The 20,103-nt window shown below is 37.3% G+C and overlaps 1 non-coding gene across 1 annotated transcript; it reads right to left on the bottom strand.

Annotated features, from left to right (window-relative positions):
- Nucleotides 1-1,285: 1,285 nt before the first annotated feature.
- Nucleotides 1,286-1,392, bottom strand: LOC128290974 (small nucleolar RNA R71). Its single transcript, XR_008280752.1, has one exon. It is a non-coding gene; the product is annotated as a small nucleolar RNA R71 (small nucleolar RNA).
- Between the last annotated feature and the right edge of the window lie 18,711 nt (nt 1,393-20,103).

Raw genomic sequence — 20,103 nt, 5'->3', positions numbered from 1 at the left:
TTATTGTAATATTTACATACAAACTTACCTTGGTGCAAAATGTGGAAATTTTGCAATTTAGTCCAAAACTTTTTCCTTCCCCTGCTCGAGATCAATTCGCGTCTTTCTTGATTATGGAGCTTGAAAATTGAAGAAACCCTAGCTATGGAGAGAGGCGAATTCGGCAGCAACTAAGGAGGATGATGATCAATTTTGTGTTATTTTTCCCATTTTATTTCATTTAATATCCAAATGACCAAAATGCCCCTCCTTACTAAACTTTCAAAAATTCCTTCCATGTCCTAATTTTGTCCATGAATTTAAAATTGGTCAAATTGCTATTTAAGACCCCCTAATTAATATTCCAAAACAATTTCATACTAAAAAAACTTCCGGGATGTAAATTTTGCAACTTATTCGATTTAGTCCCTATTTTCAATTTAAGCACTTTAGGCATAGAATTTCATCACTAAATTTTCACAAAATCATGCAATCATATCATAAACCCCAAAATAATTATAAAACAATTATTTCTATCTCGGATTTGTGGTCATGAAACCACTATTCCGATTAGGCCCTAATTCGGGTTGTCACAGTACAAACCTACGCGTTACAAGTTTTTGGCGCCGTTGCTGGGGATTGTTAACTGTTGCCATAGCCATTTTTTTGTGAAATTATTTACTTACGATTTGGTTTATTTCTAACATTACTAACTTATTTTTTTTTAATTTTGTGATTTTCTTTTTAGGTGTTTATGCGCATAGATCGGATTATCGATTTACTCTCTGTAGACCCTGAAATTGAGCCAACTTGTAGATAAAGAAGACGTGAATGAACAACTTAAGGACAAGTTGAGATGGACCTTGGAAATCAGAATCAAGACTAAGGTAATGAAGTTGATCATGTACGAAATCCCTTCATCATTGCCGATGTTAAGGATCGATGCATCAGACAATATGCCGTGCCACTTTTCAGTGAGTTAAATCCAGTAATTAGAAGGCCAGATATTGAGGCAACCTAATTTAAATTGAAACCAATTATGTTTCAAATGCTCCAAACGGTGGGCCAATTCAGTGGTATGCCTAAAGAAGATCAACATCTCCACCTTTGATTATTTATGAAGGTGAGTGATTCATTCAAGATAGCTAGTGTGACTGAAGATGCATTAAGGTTGAAGTTGTTTCTATACTCATTGCGAGATCGAGCACGAGCATGGCTCAATTCATTGCCACCAAGTTCCATATCTACATGGCAAGAACTAGTAGAGAGATTTTTGGTTAAGTATTTCTCGCCAAGTAAAAACGCTAAGTTGAGGAACGAGATCACAACTTTCCAATAGTTGGATGACGAGTCTTTGTATGAGGCTTGGGAGCGATTCAAGGAGTTACTTCGTAAGTGTCCTCATCATGGGATTCCTCATTGTATCTAGTTGGAGACATTCTACAATAGTCTCAATGCACATACAAGATTGATGGTAGATGCTTCTGCGAATGGTGCAATTTTGTCTAAGTCTTATAATGAGGCTTATGAGATCATTGAGAGGATTGCGAGTAATAACTATCAATGGCCAACAAATCGAACAGCTTCAGAAAGACGTGTAGCTAGAGTTCATGAAGTTGACACCTTCACTTCGTTATCAGCTCAGGTATCATCTATTTCTTATATGTTAAAACAGTTTACTGGTAATAGTGCCAATAATTTGCAAGTTTGTTTGAAGTAGTTTCCTGTGTGTACTGTGGGGAAGGTCATTCTTTTGAGAATTGTCCATCAAATCCCAAGTCAGTGTACTATGTGGGGAACCAACATCAAAATAGGACTGGACAAGGACCCCATTCCAACTTCTACAATCCTTTATGGCGTAATCATCTTAACTTTTCTTGGAGTGACCAAGAAATGGACCGAATAACAACTTATTATAGAATAGACCCAACTAATCTCAAGGGTCTAAGTAGCAAGCTCCAAAACCACTTCAAGCTGAGGCATCAAATAGTTTGGAGAACTTTTTGAAAGCGTACATGGCAAAGAATGACGCTTTGATCCAAAGCCAAGCAGCAACATTGAAAAATTTGGAAAACCAAATGGGTTAGTTAGCTACGGAGCTTCGTAATAGACTGCAAGGAACCTTGCCGAGCAATATTAAGAATCTAAGAAATTTGGGTAAAAAACATATCAATGTCGAAGATAAGCCCGTTAAGAAGAATCAACCAGCTGTTTAAATTCTTATACTAAAAGAGTCAGAATCTGCAAAGACTAGAGTCAGAATCTGCAAAGACTGACAAGGTAAATCCTAACTGAGTGAATTTAGATACCTTAACATCTTCTTTGGATGTAGATTTACCTACTCAGAAGAGTTATCCGATTCAACCGAAAGTTCCATCACCTCCATATCTGTAAAGATTGTAGCAACACATGCAAAAACAAGAGGTGCAATTCAAGAAGTTTTTGGATGATCTGAATCAGTTACACATCAATATTTCGTTGGTGGAGGCTTTAGAAAAAAATGCCAAATTATGTGAAGTTTATAAAGGATATACTGTCCAAGAAGAAATGGCTGAGTGAGTATGAGACTGTTGCCTTGACAAATGAGTGCAGTGCATTCCTACAGAACAAATTGCCACTGAAATTGAAAGACCCAGGAAGCTTTACTATACCTTGTAACATTGGTGAATCTTACTGTGGTAAAGCTTTGTGCGATTTAGGAGCGAATATCAACTTGATGCCTGAGTCTATTTTCAAGATGCTAGGGATAGGTGAAGTAAGACCTACAACTATGACGCTTCAGCTAGCAGATCTATTTTTACCATATCCTGAAGAAAAGATCGAGGATGTTTTGTTAAGAGTCGATAAATTTATTTTTCCTTTTGATTTCATTGTCTTAGATTTTAAAGTAGATAAGGAAGTGTTGATCATCCTTGGGAGACCTTTCTTAGCCACGTGAAGAATGTTAATTGATGTGAAGAAAGGTGAACTCACCATATGAGTTCAAGATGATCAAGTAACCTTTAACATTCTTAAAGCGATAAAATTTTCTGATTCGGCAGAAGAGTGTTCAGTTATGGAAGAGATAGAAACCTTAGTTTCTATGGAAAGAAATTTTGAAGATCCATTGGAGAATTGACCCTTTAGAGGATGAAGAAAGAGAAGAAAACATTGCTTTGATAGAAGTCAATCCGAGAAATTTTATTCAATCCACAAAGTTTAAATCATTGGAGTTAGAAGTCAGAGAATTTGGGCAACCTAAGTTGTCAATTGAAGAACCACCTAGACTCAAACTAAAGGTACTTCATTCCCATTTGAAATATGTTTATTTAGGTGACTGATCCACTTTTCCTATGATTATTTTAGTAGAACTAACAAAAGATTAAGAGGAGCAACTAATTGCTGTTCTAAAGAAATTTAAGAAAGCAATTGGTTGGACCATAGCTAATATTCGAGGTATAAGTCCTTCTTTTTGCATGCATAAAATTATTTTAGAAGAAGGTGAAAGAGCTCGAATTGATGGGCAAAGGAGGCTTAATCATATTATAAAAGAAGTTGTGAGAAAGGAAGTGATCAAATGGTTAGATGCAGGAATGATCTATCCTATTTCAGATAGTTTGTGGGTAAGTCCAGTGTAGTGTGTGCCGAAGAAAGGTGGAATCACGATTGTTGGAAATGAGTGTAACGAGTTGATTCCAACAAGAATTGTTATTGGTTGGAGAATCTATATTGACTACAGAAAATTGAATAAAGCCACTCGGAAGGACCATTTTTTGTTGCCTTTTATAGATAAGATGTTAGATCGACTAGCAGGTAATGAATTCTATTGTTTTTTAGATGGCTATTCAGGATATAACTAAATAGTTTTAGCTCTGAAGGACCAACATAAAAAAACCTTTACTTGTCCATACGGTACGTTTGCTTTTAGGCGGATGCCTTTTGGTTTATGCAATGTAGCTGCAACATTTCAACGATGCATGATGGCAATATTCACTGATATTGTTGAAAATTTTGTTGAGGTTTTCATGGATGATTTTTTTTTTGTTTTTGGTAACACTTATGATATTTTTTTGAGTAATTTGGCTAAGGTACTGAAGAGATGCGAAGAGACAAATCTTGTCCTTAACTGGGAAAAATGCCATTTTATGGTTAAAGAAGTGATTGTCTTAGGGCATAAAATCTCAAAGAGAGGAATTGAAGTCGATAAAGCAAACGGGACGTAATTGAAAGATTACTGACCCCAATTAATGTGAAAGGAGTTAGAAGTTTCTTAGGCCATGTCAATTTTTACCGAAGGTTTATCAAAGATTTCTCGAAAATTTCTAAACCGTTGTGTTTATTGTTAGAGAAAGATACAGTGTTTGATTTCAATAAAGCATGTTTGGAAGCTTTTTAAGATCTGAAAAAATGATTAATCTCAACCCAGTAATCGTTACACTTGATTGGAGCTCACCTTTTGAGTTAATGTGCGATACAAGTGATTATGCTGTTGGAGCTGTGATGGGTCAAAGAAGAAACAAAGTGTTTCACCTTATTTACTATGCAAGTAGAACTTTGGCGGGAGCCCAACTCAATTAAATGGTAATTGAAAAGGAACTTTTTACTATAGTTTTTGCTTTTGACAAATTCCGCTCATATCTTATAGGTACCAAAGTTACAGTATTTACTGAACATGTGCCCGTTAAATACTTGCTTACAAAGAAAGATGCAAAATTGAGGGTAATTCGTTGGGTACTTTTACTCCAAGAATTTGACCTTGAGATCCAAGACCGAAAAGGTGTCAAAAATCATATAACTGATCATCTTTCGAGGTTGGAGTAAGATGAGGTAACTCAATCATGTCTGCTGATCAACGAGAATTTCCCAGATGAACACTTATTTGAGGTTAGTTAAATTCATGAAACACCTTGGATTGCTGATTTTGCCAATTATCTTGCATGTGGAATAATTCCTCAAGAAATGACATACCAACAAAGGAAAAATTCCTTCATGATAGTTGGTATTATTTTTGGGAGGATCTGTTTTTGTTTAAACAGTGTGCAGATAAAATAATCTGAAAGTGTGTAGTTGAAAGTGAGATTGCTGATATCTTGTATCATTGCCATTCAAGTCCAAGTGATGGACACTTTGGTGGTTCATGTACTGCAGCAAAGATTTTGCAAGCAGGTTTCTTTTGGCTGACACTATTTAAATATGCTTATGCTTATGTGAAGAACTGTGATAAATGCCAAAGGACCAGAAATATATCAAGGAGGAACGAGATGCCCTTGACAAACATTTTGGAGATTGAATTGTTCGACATATAGGGCATTGACTTATTAGGCCTGTTTCCTTCTTCGTATAGTAAAATATACATCTTAGTTGCTGTAGAATATGTATCCAAGTGGGTTGAAGCTGAAGCATACCCTACAAATGATGATAAGGTAGCCATGCCATTCCTAAATAAGCATGTGTTTACATGATTTGGGACACCAAGAGCTATTATTAGTGATGAAGGTTCTCACTTTGTGAACAAATGGCTTAAGTGGTTGCTTGACAAATATGATGTGAAGCACAAGATTGCTACTGCCTATCACTCCCAGTCTAATGGGCAAGTTAAAAGAGTGAATCGTGCAATCAAAGGTATTCTTGAAAGAGTAGTACGTACTAGTAGAAAAGATTGGTCTCGAAGGCTTGATGATGCATTATGGGCCTATCAAAAAGCATTTAAGACATCGTTAAGAATGACTCCTTATCGGTTAGTTTTTAGAAAGGCATGTCATTTGCCATTAGAGTTGGAGAATAGAGCTCGCTGGGCTTTAAAGCAGTTGAACTTTGATCTTAAGCAAGCCGGTGAGAGAAGGATGTTACAACTTGATGAGTTGGAAGAGCTGATGTTGTTTTCCTATGAGAATTCCAAAATGTGTAAAGAAAGATCAAAGAGATGGCATAATAGTCATATACAACCTCGCGAGTTTAAAGAAGGTTAGAAGGTTTTGTTGTTTAATTCAAGGTTGAAGTTATTTCCTGGGAAACTTAAATCCCGATGGATAGGACCTTATACCATCTACCGAGTTTATCCTTATGGAGCTATTGAATTATACAGCAATTACAGAGGCATGTTTAAAGTTAATGGTCAACGTCTCAAACACTATTGGGATGGTGAAGTTGAGTGAGTTGAATCGTCGTTCAAATTAACAGACCCTTGATTTTTCATGAATTTGTTTTGGAAATAAATAAATAATTAGAACTTATTTTCTTAACTTATTGCATTTAATTAATTTTGTCTAAGGAAATTGGAACTTAAGCGGGACAGTTGTTATCCCTCCAACCTTTCCTAGGAATTAATTTAATGTAATTTGTTACGAAGAAATTTTATAATTAAGATTTAAAATTTTTAAGTTTCATTTGTTTTGTTTAAATTTTAAATTTTTATGTTAATAAAAGGGGTCAAATTTTGCCCAAGTACTAATCAAATTTTTTTGAGTAAGTTTGTAAATACAGTCTGAGTTACAGGCCCAAGACAACAAAAAGGAGGGAAAAATCCATTACTTGCCGCCACTCCTATTACTTGCTGCCCAAGTAACCCTAATGTAGCTAAATTTTCGCTACATGTTGCCCTAATTCTTCCCTATATAAACTCCTCTTCATTCTACTATTTTTCATATCCCTCAAAGCAATTTCCTTAACCCTAAAAATCCATTAATCTCTCTCTTGTGCTACTAGCCTCAATCCCTGAAAGAAACCTTTGTTCTCTTTCCTTTTTTTCAAAACCATCTACTGCAACTGTAAGAAGATTGCCGAAGCACCACTGTTGCTGTCGCACGTCGTCATTACCGCCACACTATTCTTGCTGTCGTAAGATTTTTACTATAGCAAGGCTTTATCACTTTGCCGATTTATTTTTTCCCCTTGTGCAAAAACTTTGCCAATTTTCAAGAAAAGATACCATGTCTCGTAAAAGAACTAGATCTTCAAAGACTACTCCTAAAAACTTGATTTTGATCGATGAACAAGTGAAAGAGAGATTTGATTCAATCTTCATGCATCAACCTATGATGTCGGAAAAAGGTTTTGACTTGAAGAGTAATGATTTTATCGTTCTTCCTATACCGATTAGAATGAAAATCAATGCTCTCAAGTGGGAACGATTTTGTGATGCTCGTTCACTTCCCAATAATGAACTAGTTTGAGAATTCTATGCTAGTTTGACTATGCAAGATGCTACTGAGGTCATCGTTTGAAAGAAAAAAGTACCTCTTACTTCTAAGTCCATCAATGATTTGTTTGACTTACCTGATGTTGAATAAGATGAGTACTACCCTATGATGAACAATATCAATTGGGATTTTCTTCAACAAGTGATTGATGTTGTGACAAATTCAGGATCCCAATGGATTATAAGAAAGTATGGGAGCCATTCTTGTCGAAGGGAATACATAAAACCAGTAGCAAAGGTATGATTTTATTTCGTTCGCTACAGTTTTATGCCTATTTCACATAGTTCCACCATCTCGATAGAACGAATGCTCTTGTTATATGCAATTTTGACAGAAAAGTCCATTAATGTGGGGAAAATTATTCTTAAGGAGATTCATGATTGTGCTAAAAAGAAGACATGAAGTGTTTATTTCCCATCATTAATCACTTCACTTTGTTTAAGGGCCCATGTTAAGACACAAGCAAATCTGAAGGGGCAATATGTTCAAGGGTGCATTACAAATCATGATCTTGAAAGGTTAGTAGAGATGGTGCATGAGCTGTGTAACACCCCGTACCCGAGACCGTGGCTGGAGTCGAACACGAGGTGCTAACAGACATAATATATTTATTTTCACAGTCCATTTAAAAATTTCCAGATAGTTGGCTAACTGTGTTACTGTCACCTTAAAAATCATATCTTGAGTTCCACAACTCAAAAATCAGTTTTGTGATTTTTTCCTGAAACTAGACTCATATATGCATCTACAAATTTTTTTCTAGAATTTTTGGTCAGGCCAATTAGTACAGTTTATTAGTTAAAGTCTCCCATGTTACAGGGATTGACTACACTAACCTTCACGCATTACGACTTGGATATCTCCCTGTACAGGGCTTCAATACTTATTCTGTTTGTTTCTATAGAAATTAGACTCAAAGAGGAATCTATAAATATATGGAATGACTGCTAATTATCTCTGGTTAATTTATAATGAATTTCCAAAGTCGGAACAGGGAATCCAGAAACTGTTCTGGCCCTGTTTCACGAAAACCTAAATATCTCTTAACATACAACTCATATGACCGTTTCGTTTCTTCCATATGAAAGTAGATTCATCAAGGTTAATTTACATAATTTATTCACTATTTAATTCCATTCCTACTATTTTTAGTGATTTTTCACATCCACATCGCTGCTACTGTCAGCATCTGTCTTTAAGGTAGACTTTACCTATTTCATAGTTTCCATGATTCAATTAGCCCCTTTTTGCATACATAGCACAAAGTATAATCATGATTAACCATTCCAATGGCTAATAGTTTCCAAACATTTCCATACCTCTTAGTGATCAGCATACAAAATGATTATAGTACTATGTTAAAACGTATATAAGCAATTTTCGCATGGCTATCCAAATTTACACAAAATCCATGGGTACATGACCAACAACAAAAAAGGGTAGTCCTATACATGCCATTTCAAAGTTCAACCAAAATTGTACCAAAGGGGCTTTGATAGTGTGGGAGACTTCGACTTCCAAAAATCCGAGTCCGATGGTGACGAGCCAAAATCTATAAAACAGAGAAACAAAGAAAGCGGAGTAAGCGGTTTATGCTTAGTAAGTTTTGAGCAAGGATTCCAAGACAACAAAAGCATAGCATTCATATAGCTAAGCGGATAATTTCATATGCACAAATTCTCAATATGATACTTACTTCACATTACCAACCCTTATGTTCATACACAAAGATCAACTTAGCCAAAGGCGGTAGCTCATTTATCGGTGGCGAATCTGATTTGTGAGGATCAACTAATTCAAGCACACGAAACATACCTCATCATTGGGATTTTACGGCGTATTAATTTAAATTTTTACAGCAAGATCGCTCATTCCCAAATCAAGCATCTTGAGTTTAGCGGATATAACCACTCGCACAAGGCCTTGGTCTTAGCCGGATATGGTCACTAGCATAAATGCCTTCGGGACTTAGCCGGATATAGTCGCTAGCACAAATGCCTTGGATCTTAGTCCGGATGTAGTCGCTAGCACAAAAGCCTTCGGGACTTAGCAGGATATCATTCGAGTAACCATGCACATATATCAATAGATCATGACACATTCATATTTCATTTTCATTACCAAAGCTCAAACACAAGACACTTATCACATTTACAATTTCGGCTCAATAGCCACATACAAGAGCATGATTTTGATTTACTTAAGACATAATCTAACGAATCATAATTTAAGTTCCATTACTCGAAAACTTACCTCGGATGTTGTTGAGCGATTCCGATGGCTATTCGACCACTTTTTCCTTCCCTTTATCGGATTTAGTTCCCTTTGCTCTTGAGCTTAATTTAACAAATAAATTGATTTAATCATTTGAGCATCGAAAAGAGGAACTCAAGGTACTTAGCCCACATATATTCATTAGACATTAAAGTCACATATGTGCGGAATCATGAATCAAACTCAACACATTAGTTAATACTCTCCTTAGCGAATTTTCTAAGTCAAGATAAAGCCTTCAATATGCTTACCTATGGCGAACAACACATCAACCTATGTACTCATTCATGTGGCCGATTATGCATGTCTATGTTGAGGCCAATTATATACTCAATACCACACACAAATGGCATACCTTTTACTAACTAATGCATTACATATTATAACTCAAAACGCATCCATCATGTACTCCATAACCAAACACCATCATATGTAAGTATATACCTTGAGATATTGTATATGTCATACCAATACGTCATGTGCAAACATATATATATATATATATATATGTGCAAGAGCCGAATCTCAAAGTTGATTATAACTAAACATGAATATAAATCCAAAACACAAATCTTACCTACCATGCAATAAGCATAAATCATACTTATGGATATACCATGGCGAATACATCACAACACCATACCATTTCAATTTTGGTCATGGTTAAACAAAGAACTTAATGTCTCACTCAAAAATGCTAAAAGAAAATCCAAGAGTCATCAATCCACCATCACATGTATCATTATCAAGCTTCATATTTAGCATGCAATGGCATTAACACAAAATCCACCTTGGCGAATATCATCCCCATGACATAGCAAAGATTTGAACCATGGGCTAATTAGAACTCAAGCTAGCAACTAAAAACATGCATGAATCTCATGGCACAACCTCAAACATACCTTAATCTAGATACAAGTATGGCCAAACCTCTTCCTAATCCTCTTCCAAATCAAACATGAAGCAAGAACTCCTTCCTTCTTCCTTAGAATTTTCGGCCAAAAGAAATGAAAAGGATGAACAAATTTTTTCTCCTCTCTTCAACTCACGGCAAGGGGGGAAACACTCACACATTCTTTCTTTTTTTTTCCATTTCTTTATTACCCATACTCCTTATTTTATTTTTCCTAACATACCTCACTAACATAACATGTTTGTGACATGTTTCCACTCATAGCATGGCCGACCACTACTAATTAGGGGGGGAAATTTGACATGCAAGTCCTCCCTTTTGATTACATGCACTATTAGATCCTTATAGATTAGCCTATCACATTTCAAAAGTGTCACACAAGTCCTACTAACTGAATTCACATGCAATCGACTAAATCGAAGCTTGAAATTTTCACACATTCATAATTACATATTCTAGACAATAAATATTACGTTCAAACATTTTGGTGACTCGGTTTAGCGGTCCCGAAACCACTTCCCGACTAGGGTCAATTTTGGGCTGTCACAACTCTCCCCCACTTAAGAAATTTTCATCCCCGAAAATCTTACCAGTAAATAGGTTTGGGTATCGCTCTTTCATAGAGTTCTCGGGGTCCCAAGTAGCTTCTTCCATCCCGTGTTTGAGCCATAACACTGTTACTAACGGAACCCTTTTGTTTCGCAACTCCTTCACTTCACGAGCTAGGATACGAATCGGTTCTTCTTCATAACTCATATCGGCTTGAATTTCGACCTCTGATGGACTAATTATGTGCGATGGATCTGATCTATAGCGTCGAAGCATCGAAACATGAAAGACGTCGTGAATCTTTTCAAGTTCAGGGGGCAAAATCAATTGATACGCAACTGGACCGACTCGTTCGGATATTTCATATGGCCCGATAAACCTCGGACTCAATTTGCCCTTACGCCCAAATCTGAGTATCTTTTTCCAAGGTGAAACTTTAAGAAACACTTTGTCTCCCCCCTGATACTCAATGTCTTTTCGTTTCAGATCCGCGTATGACTTCTGGCGATCTGTGGCTGCCTTCAGACTTTCACGGATTACTTTTACTTTCCGTTCAGCATCTTTAATCAAATCAACTCCGAAAATTTTACTTTCACCGAGCTCGGTCCAAAACCATGGTGTACGGCATCTTGATTGAAAACTATTGTTGTAAGCGAATTCAATCAAAGGTAAATACCGCTCCCACGAACTGCTGAACTCGAGGATGCAACATCTCAACATATCCTCAAGTATCTGAATTATCCGCTCGGATTGACCATCGGTTTGGGGGTGAAAAGCGGTGCTAAAATGCAACTTGGTGCCCAAAGCTTCTTGCAATTTCTTCCAAAATCGTGAGGTGAATCTCGGATCTCTATCTGACACAATAGAAATAGGTACCCCGTGTAATCTCACAATCTGAGAAACATACAATTCAGCTAGTTTATCCAATGAAAAATCCGTACGTACGGGGATAAAGTGAGCCGACTTAGTCAGTCTATCAACAACGACCCAAATCGCATCTTTCTTACTTGCCGACACTGGCAACCCAGATACAAAATCCATCGTGACTTGTTCCCATTTCCATTCAGGTATCATGATCGGCTGAAGTAAACCCGTAGGCACTTGATGTTCCGCCTTTACTTGCTGACATATTAAACACTTCGAAACAAAATCGGAAATGTCTCGTTTCATACTATGCCACCAAAACTGACGTCTCAGATCGTTGTACATTTTCGTACTCCCCGGGTGAATTGACATTCGACTACAATGAGCTTCGTTCAGAATCATCGAAATGAGTTCTGAATTTCTTGGAACACACAATCGATTTCTTTACCTCAAACAATCGTCATCATCAATTTGAAACTCCGATTCCACATTCGGAACACATTCAGCCTGTTTTGCAACCAACTCATCGTCGGCTTTCTGAGCTTCACGAATTTGATGAATCAATAATGGTTTGGCCTTTAATTCGGCTACTTACACATTGTCGGGTAGAATAGACAAGTGTACATTCATCGCTCGTAAAGCAAACAGTGATTTCCGGCTTAAGGCGTCCGCAACCACATTAGCCTTTCCCGGGTGATAATCAATGACAAGCTCATAATCTTTTAACAACTCGAGCCAACGTCTTTGTCGCAGATTCAAGTCTCTTTGAGTCATTAAATATTTGAGACTTTTGTGATCCGAAAATACATGGCACTTCTCACCAAATAAGTAATGTCGCCATATTTTCAAGGCGAATACGATGGCAGCTAATTCGAGATCATGGGTCGGATAATTTTTCTCATGTGGCTTTAATTGTCTCGACGCATAGGCCACAACTCGACCTTCTTGCATCAATACGCAACCTAACCCAAGTAGGGAGGCGTCACTATAGATGACAAACTCTTTGCCTGATTCGGGCTGCACTAAAATTGGAGCTTCCGTCAAATAAGTTTTCAGTTGATCAAAACTTTTCTGACATTTTTCCGTCCATTCGAACTTAACATCTTTTTGAAGTAGCTTCGTCATGGGTGTGGCTATCATCGAGAAACCTTTTACAAACCGTCGGTAGTAACCGGCAAGTCCCAAAAAGCTCCGAACCTCAGTAATATTTCTCGGAGGCTTCCAGTTAAGTATGGCTGAAATTTTACTCGGGTCGACTCGAATACCGATCGCGATACTACATGACCCAATAAGCTAACCTCTCTTAACCAGAACTCACACTTGCTGAACTTAGCATATAACTGCTTATCCCGTAAAATTTGCAACACTAATCTCAGGTGTTCAGCATGTTCGGTCTCATCTCTTGAATAGACCAAGATGTCATCAATGAACACAACTACGAACCGGTCCAAATACTATCTGAAGATCCGATTCATCAAATCCATAAATACCGCAGGGGCATTAGTGAGCCCGAACGGCATCACTAAGAACTCGTAGTGACCGTACCTCGTTCTGAAAGCAGTTTTGGGTACATCCGAATCTCGAATCCGCAACTGATAATAACCCGATCTCAAATCTATCTTTGAAAACACTGAGGCTCCCTTTAGTTGAACAAACAAATCATCAATACTGCGATAGCGGATATTTATTCTTTATCGTCACTTTATTCACCGTGACGATAGTCAATGCACAACCTCATGGTTCCGTCCTTTTTTTTCACAAACAATACTGGTGCACCCCAAGGTGAGAAACTTGGTCGAGCGAAACCTCTATCCGTCAATTCTTGCAACTGAGCTTTCAACTCTTTTAACTCAGTTGGTGCCATACGATATGGAGCTATCGAAATCAGCGTAGTCCCAGGTACAAGCTCAATACCAAACTCTATCTCCCGAACAGGTGGCAAACCCGGTAATTCTTCGGGAAAAACATCCGGGTATTCACAAACCACCGGCACAGATTCGAGTTTTATTTCTAACTCCTTATCATCAAGTACATACGCAAGGTATGCTTCGCACCCCTTTCTTACATATTTCTGGGCCAACATTGATGATATTACAGCTGGCAACCCCTTTAAGTCCGCAGACTCAACTCGGATCATCTCGTTATTTGCGCACCTCAAATCCATAGTCTTGCTTTTGCAATTCACAATCGCATCATGCACGGTCAACCAATCCAAACCAAGAATAACATCAAATTCATCAAACGACAAAAGCATCAAGTCCGCCGGAAAACAGGAACCTCGAATTACTAGGGGACATTTCTTACACACTTTGTCGACAAGCACGTAACGACCCAAGGGACTTGACACCCAAATTACGAACTAAGTAGACTCAATAGGTAAAGTCTTACTGGATGCTAAGGTTTCGCATATATAAGAATGAGTAGAACCAGGGTCAATCAAAGCAATCACATTAGTATCAAAGAGAGTAAAAGTACCGGTAATAACATCTGGCGAGGAAGCATCCTCGCGTGCGCGTATAGCATAAGCCCTAGCAGGAGCGCGAGCCTCGGATCTGGTCGTAGCATCTCTAGATCCTCTCTGACCACCACTAGCATTGCCCGTATTTCTAGATGGTCTACCTCGGCGGTGGTAGCACCGGTTTCCCACTCGATTTACATTCTTCTCGACAACCTCGGGCAATCTTTAATGAAGTGGTCAAGCGATCGCACTTATAACAGAGCGGTCATGGAATCTACAACTCCCGAATGCCATTTACCACAATCGGCACTCCGCTGTCTCGACGATCATTTCCAACACTAGCGATCGAAGTGACTCGTGTGCTCACAGGGGGTCGATCGCGATCTCGTCTAGAAAAGCCCAAAGTGTCTCTAGATCGGCCTAGATCATCTCTAAATTTCTTCGATGACTGTTGAAAGGGATTTCCCGATGATCTCTTACGAAACTCCTTTGCCCCCACATCAGCTTTCCTTTTCTCCTTACTGAGCTTCTCGGCTTTGCAAGCTCACTCGACAAGCACCACAAATTCTTGGATTTCTAAAATGCCAACATACAACTTTATATCATCATTCAGTCCATCTTCGAAGCGTTTACACATCACAGCTTCTGGAGAAATGTATTCTCGCGCGTACCGGCTAAGCCTCACAAATTTTCGTTCATAGTCGGTAACCGACATGGAACCTTGTTTGAGTTCAAGAAATTCCTTCCGTTTTTGGTCAATGAATCTCTGACTGATATACTTTTTCCGAAACTCAGTTTGGAAAAACTCCCAAGTTACTTGCTCTCTAGGCACAATAGAAGTCAACGTATTCCACCAATAGTAGGCAGAATCACGTAGCAAGGAGATAGTACACTTTAGGCACTCATCGGGTGTCCAAGATAGTTCATCGAGTACTCGAATAGTGTTGTCCAACCAAAATTCAGCTTGCTCGGCATCATCACTATTCGTAGCCTTAAATTTAGTAGCCCCGTGTTTTCAGATTCTATCAACTGGGGGCTTATTTGACCTTATTTGGTCAGTTACCGGAGGCATTGTAGGTGCGGGGGTGGTATTAGTCGGGAATGGAGGTTGTGGAACAGCCGTATTAGTTCGAATGTATTGGTTGAACCAATCATTCATCACGCTATAGAAAGCTTGTCTAGCTTTATCATTCGGGATACTAGCATTAGGTTGAGAGTCCGCGGCCGTTGTCCCTTGTCGAGCGGCGCTACACTCTCAAGATCATCACCATCGCTTCGGTCGGGATCGGGATCCATTACTATAAATAAACACATTTGCAAATGTCAGAAATCACCACACTATCAAATAATCACATAAAATGGCATGTATAGCTAGCCCCAAACGCATTACGATAGTCCTAGAATTGACTAAACCGTAGCTCTGATACCAATAAAATTGTAACACCCCGTGCAGAGACCGTGGCGGAGTCGAACACGAGGTGCTAATGGACATAATATATTTATTTTCACGTCTATTTAAAAATTTCCAGACGGTGGCTAAGCGTATTCTTGTCACCTTAAAATCATATCTTGAGTTCCACAACTCAAAAATAAGTTTCGTGATTTTTCCCTGAAACTAGACTCATATATGCATCTACAAATTTTTTTCTAGAATTTTTGGTCGGGCCAATTAGTACAGTTTATTAGTAAAAGTCTCCCATGTTACAGGGATCGACTACACTGATCTTCGCGCATTACGACTTGGATATCTCCCTGTACAAGGCTTCAATACTGATTCCGTTTGTTTCTATAGAAACTAGACTCAAAGAGGAATCTATACATATATGGCATGACTCCTAATTATCTCTGGTTAATTTATAATGAATTTCCAAATTCGGAACAGGGAATCGAGAAAAAGTAGATTCATATGACTGTTAACATACAACTCATATGACTGTTTCGTTTCTTCCATGTGAAAGTAGATTCATCAAGGTTCATTTACATAATTTATTCACTATTTAATTTGATTCCTACTATTTTTAGTGATTTTTCACATCCACATCACTACTACTGTCAGCATCTGCCTTTAAGGTAGACTTTACCTATTTCATAGTTTCCATGATTCAATTAGCCCCTTTTTGCATACATAGCACAAAGTATAATGATTAACCATTCCAATGGCTAATCGTTTCCAAACATTTCCATACCTCTTAGTGATCAGCATACAAAACGATTATAGTACTATGTTAAAACGTATATAAGCCATTTTCGCATGGCTATCCAAATTTACACAAAATCCATGGGTACATGACCAACAACAAAAAGGGTAGTCCTATACATGCCATTTCAAAGTTCAACCAAAATTGTACCAAAGGGGCTTTGATAGTGTGGGAGACTTCGACTTCCAAAAATCCCGAGTCCGATGGTGACGAGCCAAAATCTATAAAGCAGAGAAACAAAGAAACGGAGTAAGCAATTTATGCTTAGTAAGTTTTGAGCAAGGATTCGACACAACAAAAGCATAGCATTCATATAGCTAAGCGGATAATTTCATATGCACAAATTCTCAATATCATACTTACTTCACATTACCAACCCTTATGTTCATACACAAAGATCAACTTAGCCAAAGGTGGTAGCTCATTTATCGATTGGCGAATCTGATTTGTGAGGGATCAACTAATTCAAGCACACGAAACATACCTCATCATTGGGATTTTACGAGCGTATTAATTTAAATTTTACAGCAAGATCGCTCATTCCCAAATCAAGCATCTTGAGGTTTAGCCGGATATAACCACTCGCACAAGGCCTTGGTCTTAGCCGGATATGGTCACTAGCATAAATGCCTTGGGACTTAGCCCGTATATAGTCGCTAGCACAAATGCCTTCGGATCTTAGTCCGGATGTAGTCGCTAGCACAAAAGCCTTGGGACTTAGCAGGATATCATTCGAGTAACCATGCACATATATCAATAGATCATGACACATTCATATTTCATTTTCATTACCAAAGCTCAAACACAAGACACTTATCACATTTACAATTTCGGCTCAATAGCCACATACAAGAGCATGATTTTGATTTACTTAAGACATAATCTAACCGAATCATAATTTAAGTTCCATTACTCGAAAACTTACCTCGGATGTTGTCGAATGATTCCGATGGCTATTCAACCACTTTTTCCTTCCCTTTATCGGATTTAGTTCCCCTTTGCTCTTGAGCTTAATTTAACAAATAAATTGATTTAATAATTTGAGCATCGAAAAGAGGAACTCAAGGTACTTAGCCCACATATATTCATTAGACATTAAAGTCACATATGTACGGAATCATGAATCAAACTCAACACATTAGTTAATACTCTCCTTAGCCGAATTTTCTAAGTCAAGATAAAGCCTTCAATATGCTTACCTATGGCCGAACAACACATCAACCTATGTACTCATTCATGTGGCCGATTATGCATGTCTATGTTGAGGCCAATTATATACTCAATACCACACACAAATGGCATACCTTTTACTAACTAATGCATTACATATTATAACTCAATACGCATCCATCATGTACTCCATAATCGAAACACCATCATATGTAAGTATATACCTTGAGATATTGTATATGTCATACCAATACATCATGTGCAAACATATATATATATATATATATATATGTGCAAGAGCCGAATCTCAAAGTTGATTATAACTAAACATGAATATAAATCCAAAACACAAATCTTACCTACCATGCAATAAGCATAAATCATACTTATGGATATACAATGGCCGAATACATCACAACACCATACCATTTCAATTTTGGTTATGGTTAAACAAAGAACTTAATGTCTCACTCAAAAATGCTAAAAAGAAAATCCAAGAGTCATCAATCCACCATCACATGTATCATTATCAAGCTTCATATTTAGCATGCAATGGCATTAACACAAAATCCACCTTGGCCGAATATCATCCCCATGACATAGCAAAGATTTGAACCATGGGCTAATTAGAACTCAAGCTAGCAACTAAAAACATGCATGAATCTCATGGCACAACCTCAAACATACCTTAATCTAGATACAAGTATGGCCAAACCTCTTCCTAATCCTCTTCCAAATCAAACATGAAGCAAGAACTCCTTCCTTCTTCCTTAGAATTTTCGGCCAAAAGAAATGAAAAAGGATGAACAAATTTTTTTTCTCCTCTCTTCAACTCACGGCAAGGGGGGAACACTCACACATTCTTTCTTTTTTTTTTTTCCATTTCTTTATTACCCATACTCCTTATTTTATTTTTCCTAACATACCTCACTAACATAACATGTTTGTGACATGTTTCCACTCATAGCATGGCCGGCCACTACTAATTAGGGGGGGGGAAATTTGACATGCAAGTCCTCCCTTTTGATTACATGCACTATTAGATCCTTATAGATTAGCCTATCACATTTCAAAAGTGTCACACAAGTCCTACTAACTGAATTCACATGCAATCGACTAAATTGAAGCTTGAAATTTTCACACATTCATAATTACATATTCTAGACAATAAATATTACGTTCAAACATTTCAGTGACTCGGTTTAGCGGTCCCGAAACCACTTCCCGACTAGGGTCAATTTTGGGCTGTCACAAGCTGAATCAAGGTGAGCAAGAAGAGCCAACTGAGCCAGATACCGAGGAGTCAATAAATGAAATTGAAACTGAATCTAATTCAGTTACAGATACTGAAGAAAAATAATCTGACAAGGAACCGAATAGTTCTAAACTAGTTGAAGGATATGTAACCCCTGAACCAGAGGTTGAGCTAGAAAAAGAAACAATCAAGCTAAGTGTTGAACTAAATCTACAACTCCTATGCCGACTTCTGCAAGTGCTTCAAAGAAATTGGAGTTTTCAATTTTGATGGATATGTGCAAGTTCATGCACAATCAATAACAAACTTACTGGAAATATGCAAAATCAGAGATGACTCAATTCAAAATACTTTTAAGAATATCTCTAATACTTTTTTTCCTAAGTTCCCAGATGCTATCTTTGAGACATGGACGGAAGGTACTGACTCTGTACGCGGAGATAGAGCTGAAAAAGACAAGGGGAATGAGTCAGAAAAATAAAAGGGGGGATTCTTGTCTTATTATTTATTTAATTATTTTTAGGTCTTTAGGAATTTATTTTGTTTCATAATTAGGATTTAATATCTGCAAAATAAAACATAGCAAGCATGAATAAACTTAACACTTCTTTAGAAAGAAAAAGATTAAGTGATGTAGTAATGGGAATGAACATTGTCTAAGATTGGGTTATTAGGAAAGACTTGGTATTTAAGCAGTCTTAATGACTCACCTCTCTTTCTTTACAACCCTACTTGGTGTTCAGTTTTCATTCATTACATTGTTCTTGCAATGAGGACATTGCTTCTTTTTAAAGGGGGTAAGGCAAATAAATTGCTCAAAATTTTAAAATTTTGAAGTATGTTTCAATCATTTCTTTTATAAGTATGTTTTAATAAATGAATGTTTAGAGACATTTTTAGTTAATGAGATAGTTTGTATGCAAGTATGAATGATGTTTTTATTTGAGTGAAAGTATGTTATCATGAAGAATGGAATGCTTGTATGAACTTAGCCTTAGTAATATTTGCCATGAAAACTTAGTTTCTCTGGAGATTAGACATGCATGAAGGTTTATATATTTAGAATTGACTTAGTAAATTTCAAGAGGTGAAATCCTAGGGGACATAAAAATCTAAAATGATATGGGCACTATTTCTTTGGATCGTTTGATCCTTTTCAAACCAACCCTATGATATTAGACCCTAAAACTATAAATTTCAGCTTAAAGGCCTGTTTATTGCAATGAACCTACATTATAAGCCACATTACCATCTTTTAAAGTTAT

This window comes from Gossypium arboreum, chromosome 3 (genome assembly GCF_025698485.1).
Source record: "Gossypium arboreum isolate Shixiya-1 chromosome 3, ASM2569848v2, whole genome shotgun sequence".
Taxonomy (NCBI): Eukaryota; Viridiplantae; Streptophyta; class Magnoliopsida; order Malvales; family Malvaceae; genus Gossypium; species Gossypium arboreum.
This window is presented reverse-complemented; position numbering and strand designations above follow the sequence as displayed.